The sequence below is a fragment of the Marmota monax genome, unplaced genomic scaffold (genome assembly GCF_021218885.2).
Source record: "Marmota monax isolate L192 unplaced genomic scaffold, Marmota_monax_Labrador192_F-V1.1 WCK01_AAM20220418_F8-fsc00026, whole genome shotgun sequence".
NCBI lineage: Eukaryota > Metazoa > Chordata > Mammalia > Rodentia > Sciuridae > Marmota > Marmota monax.
This window is the reverse complement of record NW_026693108.1, coordinates 12,832,372-12,850,940: the sequence shown is the minus strand read 5'-3', so window position 1 is coordinate 12,850,940 and position 18,569 is coordinate 12,832,372. Positions and strand designations below refer to the sequence as shown.

The 18,569-nt window shown below is 43.4% G+C and overlaps 1 long non-coding RNA gene across 2 annotated transcripts; it reads right to left on the bottom strand.

Annotated features, from left to right (window-relative positions):
- Positions 1-7,550: 7,550 nt before the first annotated feature.
- Positions 7,551-18,049, bottom strand: LOC131424565 (uncharacterized). Of its 2 annotated transcripts, none has more exons than XR_009227846.1 (4): positions 17,849-18,049; positions 16,095-16,183; positions 14,890-15,013; positions 7,551-10,396 (listed from the first exon to the last, which is right to left on the bottom strand). It is a non-coding gene; the product is annotated as an uncharacterized LOC131424565 (long non-coding RNA). The 2 variants fall into 2 exon arrangements; XR_009227845.1 differs by lacking the exon at positions 7,551-10,396 and adding an exon at positions 13,771-14,553.
- Positions 18,050-18,569: the final 520 nt, after the last annotated feature.

Genomic DNA, 18,569 nt, shown 5'->3' with positions numbered 1-18,569 from the left:
ATACTAGCAGAGAGGCCAGGAGTTGAGAGGGCTCCCTCTTAGTGGAGCTTTCAGTAGGCTCCTCGGAGGCCCTTCCTGTCTAAACCTGAGTCTGGCGTTAGCAAGGAATCCTGCTAAGGCAGTTCATCAAGAATCCCCACTCCCCCGATATCCAGGCAAGCACCTCTCCCTCCACCCTAGAAACTAATCAGTTCCTCTCCCTCACCCACTTTTTAATTTTTTTCCTCTTCTCCCTCATCCTCTTGACACCTAAGGAAGCCTCAGGGTGGTTTCCCATTCTCTGTGCCCGTTGGCTGTAATCCCCTCTTATCCCTGTTGTACATGGAGTTGAGCTTAATACCTCACCCCCGTCGCACTAGTCTAGAAGAAAGTCTTGCTTTTTTTTTTTTTTTTTGTACTGGGGATTGCATCCAGGGGCATTTGACCACCGAGCCACATCCCCAGCCCTATTTTATTTGGAGAGAGAGTCTCGCTAAGTTGATGAGGCTGGCTTTAAACTTGGGATCGTCCTGCCTCAGCATCCCAAGATGCTGGGATTACAGGCCTACACCACCACAGCCAGCTTCTTTGCTACTTTCAGCAGGTGTCAGAATAAACTCTCCGTGATACAACATAAAGCATACTTTCAATTGCCATTTGGTTGCAACCAAATGGTAAGAAAGAACTTGTAAAATAGAACTAATTCTTCTTCTGTCACCAAAATAGCCCCCTCTCCAGCCCATATGCCTATCTCTTGCTCCTTCTGTGGCATGGGGCTCTTAAAATGGCTCTCAATGATCCCGCCTCCTGGTATCTGCTACCTGGTCTAATCCCTCCCTTTGTGTGCAGGATGAAAAGAATATGGGAAAAAGTGATGGGATGTTACTTTGAGCTGGGACTATAAGACTGTGGCTGCCATCTTGCTTTCAGTCTTTCTTGTCTTCTCGGTTTGCTTGTTTTGATAAGGCAAGTTGCTGTGCTGGTGGGACCCATGAATCAAGGAACTAAGTGGCCTCTGGCCAACAGCCAACGTGAAACTGACACCTCCAGCCAACAGCCCATGAGGAACAGAACCTGCCAACAACCATGAGCGTGCTTGGAAGTGGTCCTCCCTTAGCTGAGCTCTGAGACAACCAGAGTCCTGGCCAACACCTTGCTTACCACCTGTGAGAGACCCTGAAGCCCAGACCTGGCTAGGCCTCTCCAGGCTCCTGACCCACAGAAGCCATGAGACTGCAAGGGAATGCTTCTTAAGCTACTGTGCTGTGGGGTACTTGGCCTTCTTATCATCGACCAAACAAAGCCTTTTGTGGATAACTCAAGTAAAAACAGAAACCAGTGCGACACACATTTTGGGTAGTTTGAGGGCACGTAAAATCCACTCCACCATCTTGGGCCAGCAATATTCTGATTTAAACCTGTCTCAAAAAAAAAGAAAATGCTAGAGCAGATTTCAGATTCCAATATCTCAGTATCTTCCCTGGTCCTCTCTGAATATGGTCTCTTTCTGTCACATGAAAATGCACATTTTGAAGTAAGGGTCTAGGGTTGGGGGAATGGGGAGATCTTTAACATCCCTCTAGTACCCACAAGTCATCCCTCCATCCCTTGCTTTTCAGAATTATGTTTATTTATCCAACACTTAGTAAGCACTTAATAATGTGGCACTGTTCTGGGTAGGGGGACACAGCAAGGAGTAAAGACTTTGCCCTCACAGAGCTCATATTAGTGGACAACCAACAAAAAATAAATAAAATATATGGCAGACTGTGAGATATTCTATAAATAAGAATAACATGAGGTGAGCAGGACAGTCAATGGCAGAATGGCTTTGGCAACAGGCACGGGTGTTTTGGGAAGGGTGGTCCCAGAAAGCAGTTCTGCTAAAGGACTCTTAGCAGGGACCTGAAATAATGGAACAAAACATGAGAAAATCTACCAAAGATTATTCTAGGCTGATGAAAAAACAGACACAAAAATTTGGACAATGGAACAAACTGGAAATGTCAAGAAACATGGAGAAAACCATCATGGCCGGAGTGGAGTAAGCAGTTAGGCTGAGGTTGAGGCTAAGAGATGGGAAGGGCCTGTTGCAGAGCTCTGGTGGCCAGTGCAAGGGTTGAGGTTTCATTCTCAGCATGATGGGAAGGCTGGAGAGAATCTGGGTTTAGGTGATTCCAGACTGCCTGACTTTTATGTATGGAGGGAAGCGGATTCCTAACCCTCTAAGATACCTCTGGTGGAAGGGAAAATCAGTATAGAGATTTTAGTAGGCTCTGAATAAATTGAAAATGTGCATGATCTATGATCTAGCAATTCCATTTACAGTATGTAACAAAGAATTCACCACGTATTTGCACAAGGAAGTAAAGGATGTTCATCATGGTATTACTATAATAATAATACGACTGAAGTGATAAGGAAATTTAATCAAATAGAATACATTCACTATACAACTTTTAAAAACAAGGAACAAGATCTGTCAATACAAACATGAGCTGGGCATGGTGGTGCACTCCTGTAATCCGGGTAATTCAGGCGGCTAAGGCAGGAGGAGCACAAGTCCAAAGCCAGTCTCAGCAACTTAGCAAAGGCTCAGCAACTTAGTGAGACTCTGTCACAAAATAAAAAGTAAAAAGGGCTGGGGATGTGGCTCAGTGATAAAGTCCCCCCCCCTCCCACACACAAACACACCATTCAATTCCCAATTATCCCCCCCACACACACACCAAAATAAATATATATGAGAACATGGATATGTTTGAAAAACAATGTGGAGCAGATAAACCAAACTGTAAGTCATTATGTATTATGTGACATCATTTATAGAAATTGAAGGCAACACCCATTTGGGTTAAGTGTCACAAAGCTTACTGTAGTATTTTACTTACTACAAAAACCAAATGACAGAAGTATCCTCTGTTGATCCTAGGTGGAAAAAAAACTAGTGCTTTTTATATTATTCTTTCCAACTTTCTATCCATGTAGGAAATAGCTCAGCTATAAGGAAAGTTTTTTTTTGCAAATGTATGGCCATATGAGATTATTCTCCCTGGAGGAGATAATATCCGTTCTCTGTTTAAGACTCAAGAAGAAAATTAAAGTGTTTTTCCACTCTTGTGGGTAACAGTCCTCTCATAATTCACATGAGGCCTGGCGTCCTCGGCAGCCCCCTGGTTCTGTGACTAAAGGACCCGACCAGAACAACTGTAGAAGAGGTAAAGGGCTCACGGTTTATTTAAAGGCTCACAGTTTCAGAGGTCTCAGTCCATAGACAGCTGGCTCCTCTCCTCGGAGCTCGAGGTGAGGCAGAACATCATGGTGGAAGAGTGTGGCAGAGGGAAGCAGTCCACATGGTGATCAGGAAGCAGAGAGAGACTCCACTCATCAGATAGAAATGTATACCCTAAAGCCATGCCCCCAATTCCCACCTCCTCCAACCACACCCCACCACTTCAGTTACCACTGGGTTAATCCCCATCAGGAGACTAACTCACTGATTGGGGTAAGACTCTCACAACCCAATCATTTCTCCTCTGAACCTTCTTGCATTGTCTCACACATGAGCTTTCGAGGACACCTCACCTCCAAACCATAACACCCCTCTTCTCAGCACTTTCCAGCAGAGCCTGGGGCTCCATCCTCAGCACCAGGGTCAATAGCACTCCATAGTTTTATGTGGAGAGCTCTGTTCACAGGGTCCTAAAACCTACATCTAGTCAGTCCATTTAAAAGAATAAAACCTCTCCCTCCCCGCATGAGACCCAAGGGATCCTGTGGGCTGAGAAAGTTCAACCTCATGAACAGATGTGAGCTTTTAATCCGCTGAGTCCATTCAGCTGGAAGGCCCTAGGAACACCCACTCATAGGATGTGGAGAAAGAAATGAGCAGATTGAACTCCACGTCCACCTCAACCCCAGCACCAGTTGTAATCCAGTAGCACCCGAGGGGAGGGCGTGCACCTGGAAGGGACGGTCAGCCATTTCCATTTCTTCCTCCAAATGTGTTTTCCCAAAACTCTAAATTTACTTAAATTGATTTACAAATATGACCTCACATTCCTTGAGCTTACCTCAGTCACGTTTCTACCAGATGCTAAATGTTTTATGCTAAGATTTCAACTTCCACTAGCAAACGACTCTGCATCATCCCAGCCCTCGGTTCCCACCAGTAAAGAGGAGAGGGAGGAAGAGAAGGTGGGGGAAGGAAGAAAGGGAGGAGGAGATGAGGGAGGAGGAGAAGAAATGTTCACCTCCTCTGAGACTTTGTAACAGTGGTCCATTTTATGCTTTGAAGATAACACTTGCTGCTATTGCAACTTACTTTTTAAATGGCCATGTTTCTTTCTCTTCCTCTAATCTCAGGGGAAACAGAGTTATCTTTCTTCCCCATCCAAGGCCCAGTTATCTGTCCCTGAGTCCACACCCACCATAGGAACTAAGTAATCTAGACTTTGGGGATGGCACCAGAAGATCTCAGAAATGACCGTCTCCCAAATCAACAAGCAAACTGCAACTCCAACAGAGAACACGGGACTGGAGCCCTTGAGCCACCTTTTTAAAAGCCCCCTGTTCCCGCTCATGGGCAGAATCACAGCCTTTGGGGGAGGGGCCCCCTGTGTTTCTCCTTTGCTAGAAAACCAACAAATCTTCTTTTTCCTTCTTCTCAAAACCGTGTCCTCATTATTAGATTGACATCGGGGACAAGAACCGAGCTTTCGGCAACGACTTTTACTGCTCAGAATTCAATTCAGGGAAACTTCACATTTCTCTCCTTTTCCAAGTCAGGTAAATCCACTTTTTCTAAGCCAGGGCAATCCTGCCCACCCCTCAGTGTGGGAGAGGATGTCTCCCACTTTTTACAAAATTATGTAAGAATTCTGGTGCCAGAAAATCAGGACAGGGCTGGCCTTGGTCCAGAGCTTTTGCCTCCTTGCTGGAGCCTCCCTGGGCTGCTGCCCACGTCCTCTGGCAGTGGGTAGCTCTAGATGTCAGATGGATGCCAGGGTCTCCAGGCAGCCCACCCTGTGAAGAGTGGAGCCCTGGCTGCTGCCAGCCTTGGCTGCCCACGGGATTTCTGCACAGAACCCCACTCAAAATATGCCAGCAGGTTCATTCCCTCCAGGAAAGGATCCTGCCATGCCATCTGTCTCAGTCCCTTCAGGCTGCTATAACAAAGCAAGTCACACTGGGTAGTTTGTAAACAACAGAAATTTATGATTCACGGTTGGAGAGGCCGAGAGTCCAAGCTCAAGGTGAAAGGAGACTCAGGGAGCCGTGAGGGCTGTGTGCCTGACAGATGGGCCTTTCACAAGGCCAAGGGGGAAGGAGACTCACTCCCTCAAGCCCTCTAGTAAGCGGGCCTCCTCGAAGCAGAGCCCTGGCACCCAATCCCCTCCCCGGAGCCCCTGTTCCCCCATCCTGGGGCTCAGTCCCAGTCCTGGAGGGTCACCCACGCTCAGGCCACCACTCCTCAGCCCCAGCCCTTCAGCTTCCGGGGCTCTGGCCCTTTTGAGGAAGAACGCGTTTATCTCATTCCTTTTCTGACCAAGGGGAAACAGGGTTATCACGGTACACCCAGCCATTGAACCTGCTTCTCTAAATGTCCTGAATCTTTTTTTCCCAGACTCCCACCTGAGGCCATGGCTAGATAGCCGCCTTCCTGCTTTTTAGGAAGGACTGCAACTCCCGGCTCGTCCCACACGGTGACTGCTCCACACAGTGGGAGCTTTATCCTGAACAACCCGCGGGGCCTGACCCTGCGCTCCACAGCTGGAAAGCACTTGGGTGTAAAGCGTTTCTGCTTCTGCAGCGGTTCGACCTGCCTCTCTTTCAATCCAGCCGGAACCTCTCTCTCCTTCCTCATCCCCCAGGGGCCCTACCTGCCTCCATTTCCCTCTGGACTAATTCTAACAGGCCCAAGGCACTCATGGGGCTTTACGATAAAACAGCACGCGGCCCCTCCCCGGGAGAGCAGCAGCGGCTCTGGCAGGGACACTCAGGCAGGTCCCTCCGGATGGTGTCTTCTGTCGGTGGCTCCCCACCTTCACCTTCCCTCTTCTCCCGTGACCCCTGCCTCACTTGGCCACATCACGTAGCTTTGACCCAGGTGGGCCCCCAAGTTGAACTGCGTGGGTTCACGCCCACCTCTACCTCTGGGGGCCTTTGAGCAAGACACTCAAACATCCTGCCTCTGTAAAATGAAGTTAATAATAAATTAATAAAATGATCATTAATGATGGTTGATTCGTTATAAATAAATTATTAATAATTATACCTTCCATAAGGTGGTTGTATCATCCTTGCAGAAAAAGACAGTGAAACACCATGTCCCTGAGTGTCCTCCCTGTTCCTAAACAATCTAGCCAAGTTAAGGAACAAGGAGAGTGAGTCTGGGCCAGAATGTGCAGATACACATTATCTTGAAGGACAGGGCTCTCTCTCCCGCAGGCTGGGAATTAGGACAAACTGGTGTTATCTGGAGAAAGCTGCTCTCTTGTGCACACACCAAGTTCCTGGAGTGCTGGTCTGGTGACGTCACTACATCTGTAGCCCAGCTTATAAAACCCACCTCCCTGTGGTGACTGGCACCAAACTGAGGACACAGAGAGGGCAGGTGTCACTCGTCCAGCCGGATGCCACTGGAAAAAGAGTCAACAGAGGCAGTTTTCTGGAGTCATGTCACCAGGGACAGAGACATTACTTGACAAAGCACTGCAGGGGACAGAGGTGCCCCACCCGTTACCCTCCCTGCCAGCATTGTTCAACAAAGTCCAACAACCCGATGTCTCACTTCCCATCTTCTTTGGTCTCTTAGCAGCCTGTCCTGCTGCCCTAGCACAAACGGGCTGTGAATGTTACAGTGGTGATAAGAGTTAAATTAGCTAATACTAATAAACAAGGAGCGATGATTGGCACTGGGAAAGCTATGCTACCTGTGTTAGCATTGCTACTGTCACAGCTCAGCAGACCTTTCATCTCCCCAGAGGATGCTCCTCTCACTTGTCCAGACTGCCTTCAGCATCTCTGGACGTCCCCCCTGGTCTGTGGCACTGTGGTGGTTTGCTTCACATCAGACAGTAGGTTCCCTCAGATCAGTAACTTCTTTGTCACGGGCCCTGTGGCCCTTAGTGGCTCGGATGGCAATAAATACAGCATGGAAACCTCATGAATCAGAATCACTTGGGGAGCTTTTAATACACTGCCTGGGCCCCAAGCCAGAGGATCACACTGGCATCTCAGGGTGAGGCTCAGATTCCAGCATTGTTGAAAGCCATCCCCAGGTGACCCCAGTCTTCAGCCAGGATTAAGAACCACTGACCGACACCAGCTCCTTCCCTTGGGGAAGTTATTTGAACTCTGATCTATTCCCACAAGGGCAGGATGTGGATGAAAATGTCTCCCTGAAGGTCAGGAGCAGAGTGTGCAGCCTTTGCACAGCCCCCCCCCCCCCCCCCGTGGATGGCTGCCTGTTTGTCCCCCGACTTCCCCCCGCCCTCCTTCACAAATCAGGGACAGACCCAGGAAAGTCAGGGTATTTATTTCCTGCCTTCCACCCTGCAGGTCTCCACAGGTGTCTTGTGTCCCTGCACCAAACAGCACAACCACCATGGGGCATACCTCCCCTCTGTGAAGCAGGCGCCACGCCTGCCCTGGTCTCCTCAGGTGCTGGGGGAATGGCCTCTCCACACTGTGTTCTCTGCCCTCTTCTTCCCCTCACACGTTCATGATCATCCCTTTATTAAACTCAAGTCACCCTCCTCAGCTCATTTGAGTGCTCCATCTGCAATCCGCCCCATGCCAACAGCGAACCAATCACCCCAGAGAAAGAAGAGAGGAAGAACTAGGGTAGGCAGGGAAATCCTTAAAAAGCAAAAACAAAAGTACCAGGCCTCTTCCTTCCGGTCTTTTTCTACAGAACAACCCCAGGAAGCCCCGGAAAGCCTGGGAAGTTCTCTGGGTGTCTGTGGTTCCCCATCCTCAAGTGTCTCCGCGACTGTGTCTCAGGCCACTGTTTGTCTAGTTGTTCACTTTCTTTTCTTCGAGCCTTTTGTTCTTTCCATATTCACAGAAATCACCCTAAAGGAGTCCTATAAAGGTTGAACGATGTAATCTGGGGGGGAAAAAATCTCTCTCTGGAACAGTATAGTAGAACTGGCTCAGGCTTTGGTGCCAAAATAGACCTAAAATTTGAATCACACTCTTGATTCTGTAACTAGGACAAATCGCTTATTGCTGCTGAAAATGGGGAATTAATTTTTACGAGGTTGTTGTAAGAGGCTACATTATGAGAATCATAATGGTTTAATAATTTTTAGCTATTTTATGTATCAGACTTTAATGGGGATTGAACCCAGATGCACTGACCCACTAAGCCTTTTTATTTTTTATTTTGAAACAGGGTCTTACTAAGTTGCCTAGGGCCCCATTAAGTTGCTGAGGCTGGCTTTGAACTCGAGAGCCTCCTGTCTCAGACTCCTGAGTTGGTGGGATTACAGGCCTGCTCCACCGTGCCCAGTTTGTATCAGATAATTTGATAAAGGCCTTATATGCATTACTTCACTTAATTTCTCACAAAAACCCTATGAAGTCAATGTTATTTTTAATCCTTATGTTATAGATAGGGAACTGAGGATCTGAGAGGTTAATAATTTGCCCAAGGTCAAAAGGCTACTAAGTAAGAGCTGAGGAGGTCATGTATGAGGCCAAGTGTCTAGAGTGCATACTGGGCACACACTGATGACATGCTCTGATATTTTGGTAATGATTAATATCCCTCCTCCCCACACACCCCCTCAAAAAAATAGGCTGGGGATGTTGCTCAGTGGTACAGTCTGTGCTTATAAGTTATGCACCAAGCCCTGGGTTCAATTCCCAGCACCACATTAAAAAAAAATAATAGAGGGTGAGTTTGAAATTCCACTGTGATCTTGTGAAGTTTCTGAGCTCAGTAATTGCCCCACTGGTTTCTTAACTCAATCATCCAGAATCCAAGGGCTTCTATTTAGAACTTCAAAGTAAATGTAATGCCCAGTATTTTCGCTCCTAGGAATTTTCCCAAGAAAAACAGATCCACAAAAACACATATACAAGAAGGTTCACAGTAGCCTTAGTCATTTTGTTTGTTAGTTTTTTTTTTTTTTGGAGCTGCGGGTTGACCCCAAGGCCTCTTGCATGCTGAACACTTACCCAACCACAGAGCTACTCCCCTGGTCTACAACCTCAGTCTCTACGGTAGGTCTTGAAATTGTTCTAAATCCCCACAAGATGAAAAGGTCAAAGAAATGATATATTGATACAATGAAATACTATTCCACAATGAAAAGAATGAATTGATACACACATAGATGGATCTCAGAAACAGTTTACTGAGCCAAAGGAATCAGCTAGAAAAGAATTCCCATTGTGTTATTTTCATATTATTTCATTTACGTACAGTTGAGAAACAAGTCGAATTAAACTGTTGATGGAAATCAGAAAGCCTGGGTCAGGGCTGAGGGGTCAGCTAGAAAGGGGCCAGAGGGCCATGTGTAGGGTAATAGAAATGTCTTGCGTTTTGCTTTTGGTTTGGGTACAAAGTCAACAATTGTCAAAACACATCCAACTGAATATTTAAAATCTGAGCATTTTGTTATGTGAAAATTATATTGCACTTAAAAAAAAATCCAAAACAAAAGCAGTGAACACAGGAGCTATGTAACTGCATTCTGGGCAAACTGAATGCCTTGGAAGTTTGATTTCTTAGATACTCTGCCCTGCAAGTAATCAAAATCCAATGGGAAAAAAAAAAATGGGTGGGATGATAAGGAATTTTGTAAATCCTAATAACAAGAGATTCCAGACCCATTTCTGCTCTCTCCCTGTTTTGACCCCTTATGGGCAGATTCCATTTTACGCCAGCTTCTCATTTACCCCAAGTGGCTGCTCACAGCATTGGAGCAACGGACCTCCTTGCTGCTGCCCAACTAGAGAGAGTGCGGAGCTTCCGTTACTCCCTAAGGCACAGACAGGAGGCTTCCCTAGAAGTCTCCAGAACACCCTCTTGGCCACAGTTGGGTCACTCACCTGTTCAAGAACCAAAGCACTGGTCAAGAGGTTAAAGTATTCTTACACCCATGAGGCCCAATCAGGCCTCCCAAATTGTACTCAGGCCACTCAAAGGAGAGGAATAGGTTCTGGAGAGACAACCGTGACACCCACAGAGGGTAAGGCTCATGGGTAAGGTTAACCCAGACTTTGGAACACACATAACAACCACCTGCGGAATTTAACAAAAGTTTAAAGAGGACAAGAAGGTCACCTGACATGGTCATAGTCTTGAAAGACAGCATGGGTTTGAAGTCCCAGGCTTGGTCTGGATCTGGCTCTGCTGCTTGCTCACTGTATGAGCTTGGACACGTCTTGGGCCACCCTTTCCCTGTCGGTAAAGTGAGAAGAATAATGAGGAATCCCTACAACGTTATGTTATGGCTTATCCATGAAGTGTCTCTGGAAGACTCGTGTGCTGGGCTGGGGATGTGGCTCAAGCGGTAGCGCTCTCGCCTGGCATGCGTGCGGCCCGGGTTCGATCCTCAGCACCACATACAAACGAAGATGTTGTGTCCATCGAAAACTAAATAATAAATATTAAAAAAAATTCTCTCCCTCTCTCTCTCTCTCTCAAAAAAAAAAAAAAAAAAAAGACTTGTGTGCTGAAGGCTGGGTCCCCACTGCAGCAGTGTTCAGAGGTTCAGAGGTAGGGCTTCGGGGAGGGCCTGGACTGGTCTGACTCATCAGTGGATGAACCCATCGACAGCTGAGTGGAGGTGGGGGAGGCTGGGGGAGTGGGGCCAAGTTGGAGGAAGTAGGTCCCCTGGGGGGTGGGGGGGTACCCTGGAAGGGTGTTTCTTGTCCAAAGTCCCTTTTTTTCTGGCTGCTATGAGTTGAGCAGCTTTGCTCTGCACACCCCTCCACCATGATATTCTGCCTCTCCTCAGGACCAAAGCCATGGCGTTGTCCAACCGTGGACTGGAACCTCTGGAACTGTGAGCCTAAGTGGATCTTTCCTCTTCTAAGTTGTTCTTCTCAGGTATCTGTCACAGTGACAGAAAGCTGACTAATGCACATTTTAATGAGAATTATCAAATGGCAATGATACTTATTATCAACCTGCATTTATCAATAATTTGTCAAACACCTGCAAGCAAATTGAATCATACAGTAAGAAGAACAAGAGATACAAAGAACTGAGTCCCTTCAATGAGCTGTGGTTAGCTCCTCACTCTGAAAATCACTTCTGGCTGTGCATCGACGCTTGCACTAAACCCAAGCCAGCAGTCTACGTTTTCTGCATCCTTAAAAAGGAAGGTACTCAGGCTCTCATCTACTCCAGCACCACGGGGGAGGATGAGAGCTGCTCTACATTGGGCGCCAGGATTCGATCACCAGGACAGCCTGACCCCCACTCTCAGAGCAGAAATTGTGCAAAGAGGGCCCCAGGAGAAGGACGCCGAGCAGGCCACACTCCCTGTAATCGCTCTCCCTTCCCTGGATGAGAGAATTTCCCTGTGAGGCCCATGGATACTGAAGGGAACCAAATCTGGTTTTTGTTATTTTCAGAATCTCTTTAAGGAAAGAAAATTGAATGGCAAGCTTGGGCAGTTTTCCTTCAGCACACTTCCAAAGTTGAGACTGAAATGAAATACAATCTAGGTACTTCCTGAAACTTGAAGGTTCACTGGCATTCAGTACTGAAATATCTGCCTTCACAATATGATGGAGCAAAGAAAAACAGCCAGAGAATGAACAGTAATTAACAAAGCAGGAATGACAAATGACCAAAGGGTGGGGGGGGGGGGATGTACAGAAGAATTCCAGCTCTATCCTAATTGAAGAGATCCAAATATAAATAACAATGAAGCATCTTTTATCGCCATGCAAATTTATAAGGATGAAAAAATACAGTAATACCATGAAGGGGGATTTCCGAAAACAAGAAGTGGGTCTTTATAATTATCTACTTTCATAACTACGGCTTTAGTGCCAGAGCTATAACATCAGTACAGACTTTTTGGAAGGCAATTTGGAGTAAGTATCAAATTCTTAAAAATATGTATACCCTTTGTACCAGCAATTCTATTTCCAGAACCATGTAATAAGGAAATAACCAGAAATGTGGCTATATTTATATTCACAAAGCTAATTCATTGTAATTGCTATTTATAAGTGAAGAATTAGAAACTAATTATCCAATAATAAAGAACTGTGATGTGTGATCATTAAGTGATCACAGTGTAAGAGAATTTTGCAATAACATGGGAAACATACAAACAAACTTCTTAAAAGGTAAAAATTATGTGTATAATATGATTCAAAAAACGTGACTGTGTATATGGGGGGAGAACAGAACGGAGGAATCTAGACAGAATTCTATCCTTGGCTACTAACCTAGAATATTAGAATTAAAGAAATACTTCTTTTTCTGTGATGATTTGGATAAGTGACTCCAAAGTTGCATGTTAAAGTCCTGTCCCCAGCCTGTGGTGCTGCTGGGAGATGGTGGAACACTTGAGAAGCAGGGCCTAGAGTCATTGTGGGAATGCCTTTGAAGGAAAGGGCACCGAGGCCCTTTCTTCTTCCTCACTTGGTCATGTGGGGAGTCCTCCACTATATACTCCCACCATGATGTATCTGCTACCACAGGACCAAAGCAATTGACCATAGGGCCAGTCATAGGCGGAAATGTCTAACATTATGAGCCAAAACAAACCTTTCCTCCTTATTAATTGATTATTCAGGCATTTTGTTACAGTAACAGAAATCTAACACTTTTTTTTTCTTTTGTATGTTTTTCAGGTTTTCTACTATGAATATGTTTACCTAACAATGGTAAAACAAAAGAATACTTGTTTTTTTGAAACATAAGGCTGTGATTCTTAAGATTTTGTAATATACTTCTTTGTCTCAACCGAAAAATACAAGATGAAGTTTAAAATAAGACAATAGCATATTATTACTTCTAACAGTTTCTTGGGGAAAGACCCAATTCTTACTACTACCTGCCGTGTTGTAGCTCAGATTCTTTTAAAATTTATGCAATGGGATACACTCAGTCCTCAATATCCACTGGTTTTGCATCCACATGTTCAAACAACCCTGAATGAAAAATATTTGGGACAAAAAATGCATCTGTACTAAACATGTATGAACTTTTCTTCTTGCCATTATTCCCTAAACAATACAGAATAACACCTATTTACATTGCATTGGGTATTATTAGATTAGTAATCCAGAGATGATTTAAAGTACAATCAATGTACCTATGCTACATGCAGACTATATGCCATTTTATATAAGAAATTGAGGTATTCAGATTGGGTATCCATGGGGGGTTCTGGAACCAATACTTCTTGAACACAAGGGATGACTCTACCTAGTCTTCCTGTCTCTTGTATCATCTGTACCCTCAAACCCATGGTCCACTCTACTGCCAACATTATCCTTTTTCTATTAAATTATTTGCTTGTACTTTAAGGTGTGTAACATGTGTACTTGGTACAAATACCAAACTGTTAACAGGTGGCTATGCATCTGAAGCATTTATACAGCTATTGCCTTCAAACCTTTTTGCACAAATGGTAGCACTTACCTTTTACTACTTGGATGTAGCCTTGCACTGGTTAATCCTAGCTTGATGCCATTGCCAAGTGTGAATTCCCTACTTTTCTGTTTTAGACGTGTTTCTTATGAACAACAGAGTTAGGTTTTACGTTGTAATTCAAAGTCTTTTATTGTTACAAGTGAAATTAACACACCTACATTTATTAACATGGGAGGTACATTTGGTCTCAGTTCTATCATCCTGTTTTGCTCTATTCTCAACATTTTCATGGCCTTAAAAACACTGGTGGGGGCTGGGGATGTGGCTCAGTGGTGGACACTTGCCCAGCACACATAAGAAGTCCCTGGGTTCAAATCCCAGAACCTCAAACAGAATTTTTTTTAAATTTCTTTACATTTTTGGTGTGTATTATATAAGAATTGAAAAACATGATGTTTTTATTCTAGTCATGATTATATTAATTACCATAATTTTATCTTTCTTGTTAGTTTGTATTTGTCTTTTCTTCTGGTTTTTTAATAGCTATCGTACAAACATGGCACAAACTCAAAAGGTACAGAAGAGAATGCAGTGAAAAACAGGCCTCTCTCTTCTCTCTCAGACACCTAGTTCTTCATTTTAAAGGCAGTTATAAAATACTTTATACTCTAAGCTTATGTAATTTACCTAATCATCTACTTTGTAATAGGAGTACTTTTTACTCCCATTATGAGTAATAATAAAATTAAATACATTTCCTTTTTTTTTTTTTTTTTTGGTCCTGGGGATTGAACCCAGAGGTGCTTTCCCATTGAGCTACATCCCCAGTCCTTTTTATTTTTACTTTGAGACAGGGTGTTGCTAAAGTGCTGCAGCTGGCTTTGGACTTAGTCACTGGGATTACAGGTGTGCAACTGGCAGTATATTTCTCTTTTATTCCACTCTCCATTGCTGATTTTTGTTTATTTTGTTCTCAGTAGTCAGTATCTCCTTCTCTGGAAAAAAACACACATCCAACTTTTCCTTCACTCCTTTTTTTTTTTTCTTTAAATACATCTGACCTCTATTTATTGTTAAACCAGATTTGAATCATGTCTTGTGCTTCGGTCTTTAACTGTTGAGACCCCCCCATGCCTTCCCCCCACCTCACCCTCCTAACTTGGGATAGCTACATCATTTGTGTTTATAGCTTTTATTTCCCCTCCTCAACCATAAAACAAGACCTGTTTTTGCATTAATCCTACAAGTTGGAGCCACAGTCATACTGTAACTTTTCCATAGGGCTTTAATTTGGCTAAAGTTTGTTCTATAGTTGTTTAAAAAGTACTCACAGAAGTCATCGTCCTTGCACCCTGGATTACCCAGAAATGTTGGTGAGCTGCCCTTATGTCTGAAAACTGTAGCTGGGGAGAAGGTGCTGGAGTTGCTCGTCCTTCCCCGTCCTTCCCCAGGGCTCTGTGGACAAACACTCCATCATTCTTTTTTTTTTTTTTTGCGTACTACTGGGACAATGCTACATCGATGTTCATAGCAGCACAATTCACAAAGCTAGACTGTGGAACCAACCCAGATGCCCTTCAATAGATGAATGGATAAAAAAAAAAATGTGGCATTTATACACCATGGAGTATTACGCAGCACTAAAAAATGACAAAGTCATGGAATTTGCAGGGAAATGGATGGCACTAGAGCAGATTATGCTTAGTGAAGCTAGCCAATCCCTAAAAAACAAATACCAAATGTCTTCTTTGATATAATGAGAGCAACTAAGAACAGAGCAGGGAGGAAGAGCAGGAAGAAAAGATTAACATTAAACAGATACATGAGGTGGGAGGGAAAGGGAGAGAAAAGGGAAATTGCATGGTAATGGAGGGAGACCCTCATTGTTATACAAAATTACATATAAGAGGTTGTGAGGGGAATGGGAAAATAAACAAGGAGAGAAATGAATTACAGTAGATGGGGTAGAGAGAGAGGATGGGAGGGGAGGGGAGGGGGGATAGTAGAGGATAGGAAAGGTAGCAGAATACAACAGTCACTAATAGGGCATTATGTAAAAATGTGGATGTGTAACCGATGTGATTCTGCAATCTGTATTTGGGGTACAATTGGGAGTTCATAACCAACTTGAATCTAATGTATGAAATATGATATGTCAAGAGCTTTGTAATGTTTTGAACAACCAATAAAAAAACAAAACAAAACAAAAAAACTCCATCATTCTTAACATGGAATGTTCCCAGGAAGACCCTGAGGCCAGCCTAACCTTCCTCCCCACTGTCAGGTGGCTCAAGTTTTTCCTCCCCACCAAAATGCCAAAGACTCATTTTTTTTTCACTTTTTACTATTATTTTAGTTGATACATAAAAAATTGCATACATTTATGTTGTAGAATATGATTTTTAATATACGTATAATCACAAAATGATTAAATCAAACTAATTAATAAACCTATAGCGCACATACTTATCCCTTTTTCTGATGAGAACATTTAAAAATCTACTCTTGCTCTAACTACGTAGACACGCAACTTTACCAAAATGTGTATTGCTGTGGATGAGTCTCTCAAAATTTTCTTCTTATCAAACTGTAGATTCATGTCTCCAGTAGTCAGAATCTCCTTCTCTGGAAAAAAAAAAACACACGTCCAACTTTTCTTTCACTCCTGGAAATGTCTCCTAGTCATTTAAATATCTTCACATATTTTTTTCTTGTCCATTATTTTAAAGAAAATATTTTCCGATTCCACTCTTTTTTTTGGGGGGGAGGGGTACCAGGGATTGACTCCAGGGGCACTTGACCCCTGAGCTACATCCTCAGCCCTTATTTTTTATTTAGAGACAGGGTCTTGATAAATTGCTATGGCCTTATTAGGTTGCTGAGGCTGACTTTGAATTTGCGATCCTCCTGCCTCAGCCTCCCAAGCCACTGGGATTATTCCTTTTTTGTTTGTTTGTTTGTTTTCTTAATCTACACTACTTATGCACTAAACATCTTTTTCTGCTGTAGATCCTTTCTCTCTAATTCTTCACAGAGTTGCCTATAGAGGCTTGCACTTGCTTTTCTCAGCATGCTGACCATATACTCCTTGAGCTACTATGAGGCTTTTCTTTCTTTAACAGTAACTATTTATTTTATTCTCTATCCCTTTAATCTGATAGTTTGTTTCTTCCCTGGTTGCCCTACTGTATTTTTCTTGAAACTTCTGTATCTTTTCTTTGAGCTCCTGTTTTAGACACACACACTTGAATCAAGCAGTAATTCATTTTCTTTTTCAGTTTCTTAATGGTGGGGTTTGGTCACAATTATCAGTTGCTCTGAGGTGACTTTTTCTAATGAGAGTTTTTTTTTTTTTTTTAACCCACTCTTTATTTTCCTCCTTCCCTTGTTCTTCTAGTACCATTGTCCAATTACGGTGACTGTTTACTACAAAGTGTGACAAGTAAGAAGTTACAAATTACTGATTTGGGCTTTAGTCAGTGTTGAATGCTCCAGTTCTTCTGATAATATATGACTGAAGAAGTGTCATGGGAGACTTCCAGAGTATCCAGTTTAGTGATGGTCCCTTGACCCAGGGCCTTGAGGTTTTCTAGCTTGTTTGCTAGTTTCAGTGTCTATTTCTCCTCCCAGGCCGCTCAGACTGTGACTTGGGTCGTGCCTGTAACTCAGAACTTCCCTCTGCCATTCCTCTTCACTGGCAAACTGCTTCCTGCAAATATGGAGGGCGTTTCCCTTTGTTCCAAATGAGGCATCTCTGGTTTTGCTCTGCTGACATTCTGAGAAATCTCAAAACTCCCTTGACATCCTAGCCCATATTTCACCAGCACTGAATTTAGCCACCCTGCCTCATATTGTGTAGCTCTGCATTATAGCTGTCCCTGGTTTATTTAAATATGCAGTTTCCTTTTCTTTTCCTTTTGTGTGGTGGATGGGGGATTGAGCTACATTTGCATTCCCTGTTTGTTGCTGTTGTTGTTTGCTTTTGTTTTGTTTTGTTTTGTTTTTTTGAGACAGGGTCTCTCTAAGTTGCTGAGTCATGTTAAGTTGCTGAGGCTGGCCTTGAATTTGGGATCTTCCTGCCAGAGCCTCCCTACTCCCTGAGATTACAAGTGTTGACCACCACACCCAACTCTTTCTATTTTTGCTTGTATACATTTTTAGAGACCAGAGAAGAACTCTCTTATTATGCCATTTTAAGTAGGGATATCTCATTATCTTTGTAAAATACAGATAGATTATGTGCTTTTTTTTAAACTGTTGCATAAAAGTATAGTGTGAAATCCTGCATACCTTCAAGCTATTTCATAATCAGACTCCAGCCTATTTCCTCTTCATCTTCTGCAGTTTCCTCCCACCACTTTTTTCTCTGGCTGCAAGATGATTCAATACAAAATTATCTGTGACACATGTGTTTTCTTCTCCTGAAATTCATAATATAAAAACTATTAAACAATACTAATCATGGTTGATAAATATTATTGAAATAAAAACAAGATTCAAGAGAGAAAAGTTTGTCAAAGGGTGATCAGAGCTGTCACAGAAAATATTTGACAAAACAAAAGTGAATTTTCTCCTGCAGACACTGTGGTGCATACATTGGAGCACCCCAGATTTGGGGGGTGGGAGATCCCTAACTTCTACTTTCTCAAACTCCTTTTGGAATTCCTCTTTAAAAGAAAAAAAGAAAAGAAAGAAATGCTTCTATTTAAGTACATGAGACATACAGATAAGTACACATGTAATAAGTTTAAAATTGAAAGGTTATCACAAAATGAGCACATTTGTAACCCTGACCCATAACCTCCCCACTGTCCAGAAGACGACACAGGCCACTTCCTAGTCACTACTGTGTCCTTCCTTGCAAAGATACCCACTGTTGTGAATGCTAGTGATACAATAGTTTTCTTTAGCCTTTGCCTTTGCCTTTTGTTTTTTACTGGATATTATGTTTCAGATTTATCTATGTAGTTCTTAGAGGAGTCATTTCTCATTTTTGTCCTGTATGTTGTAT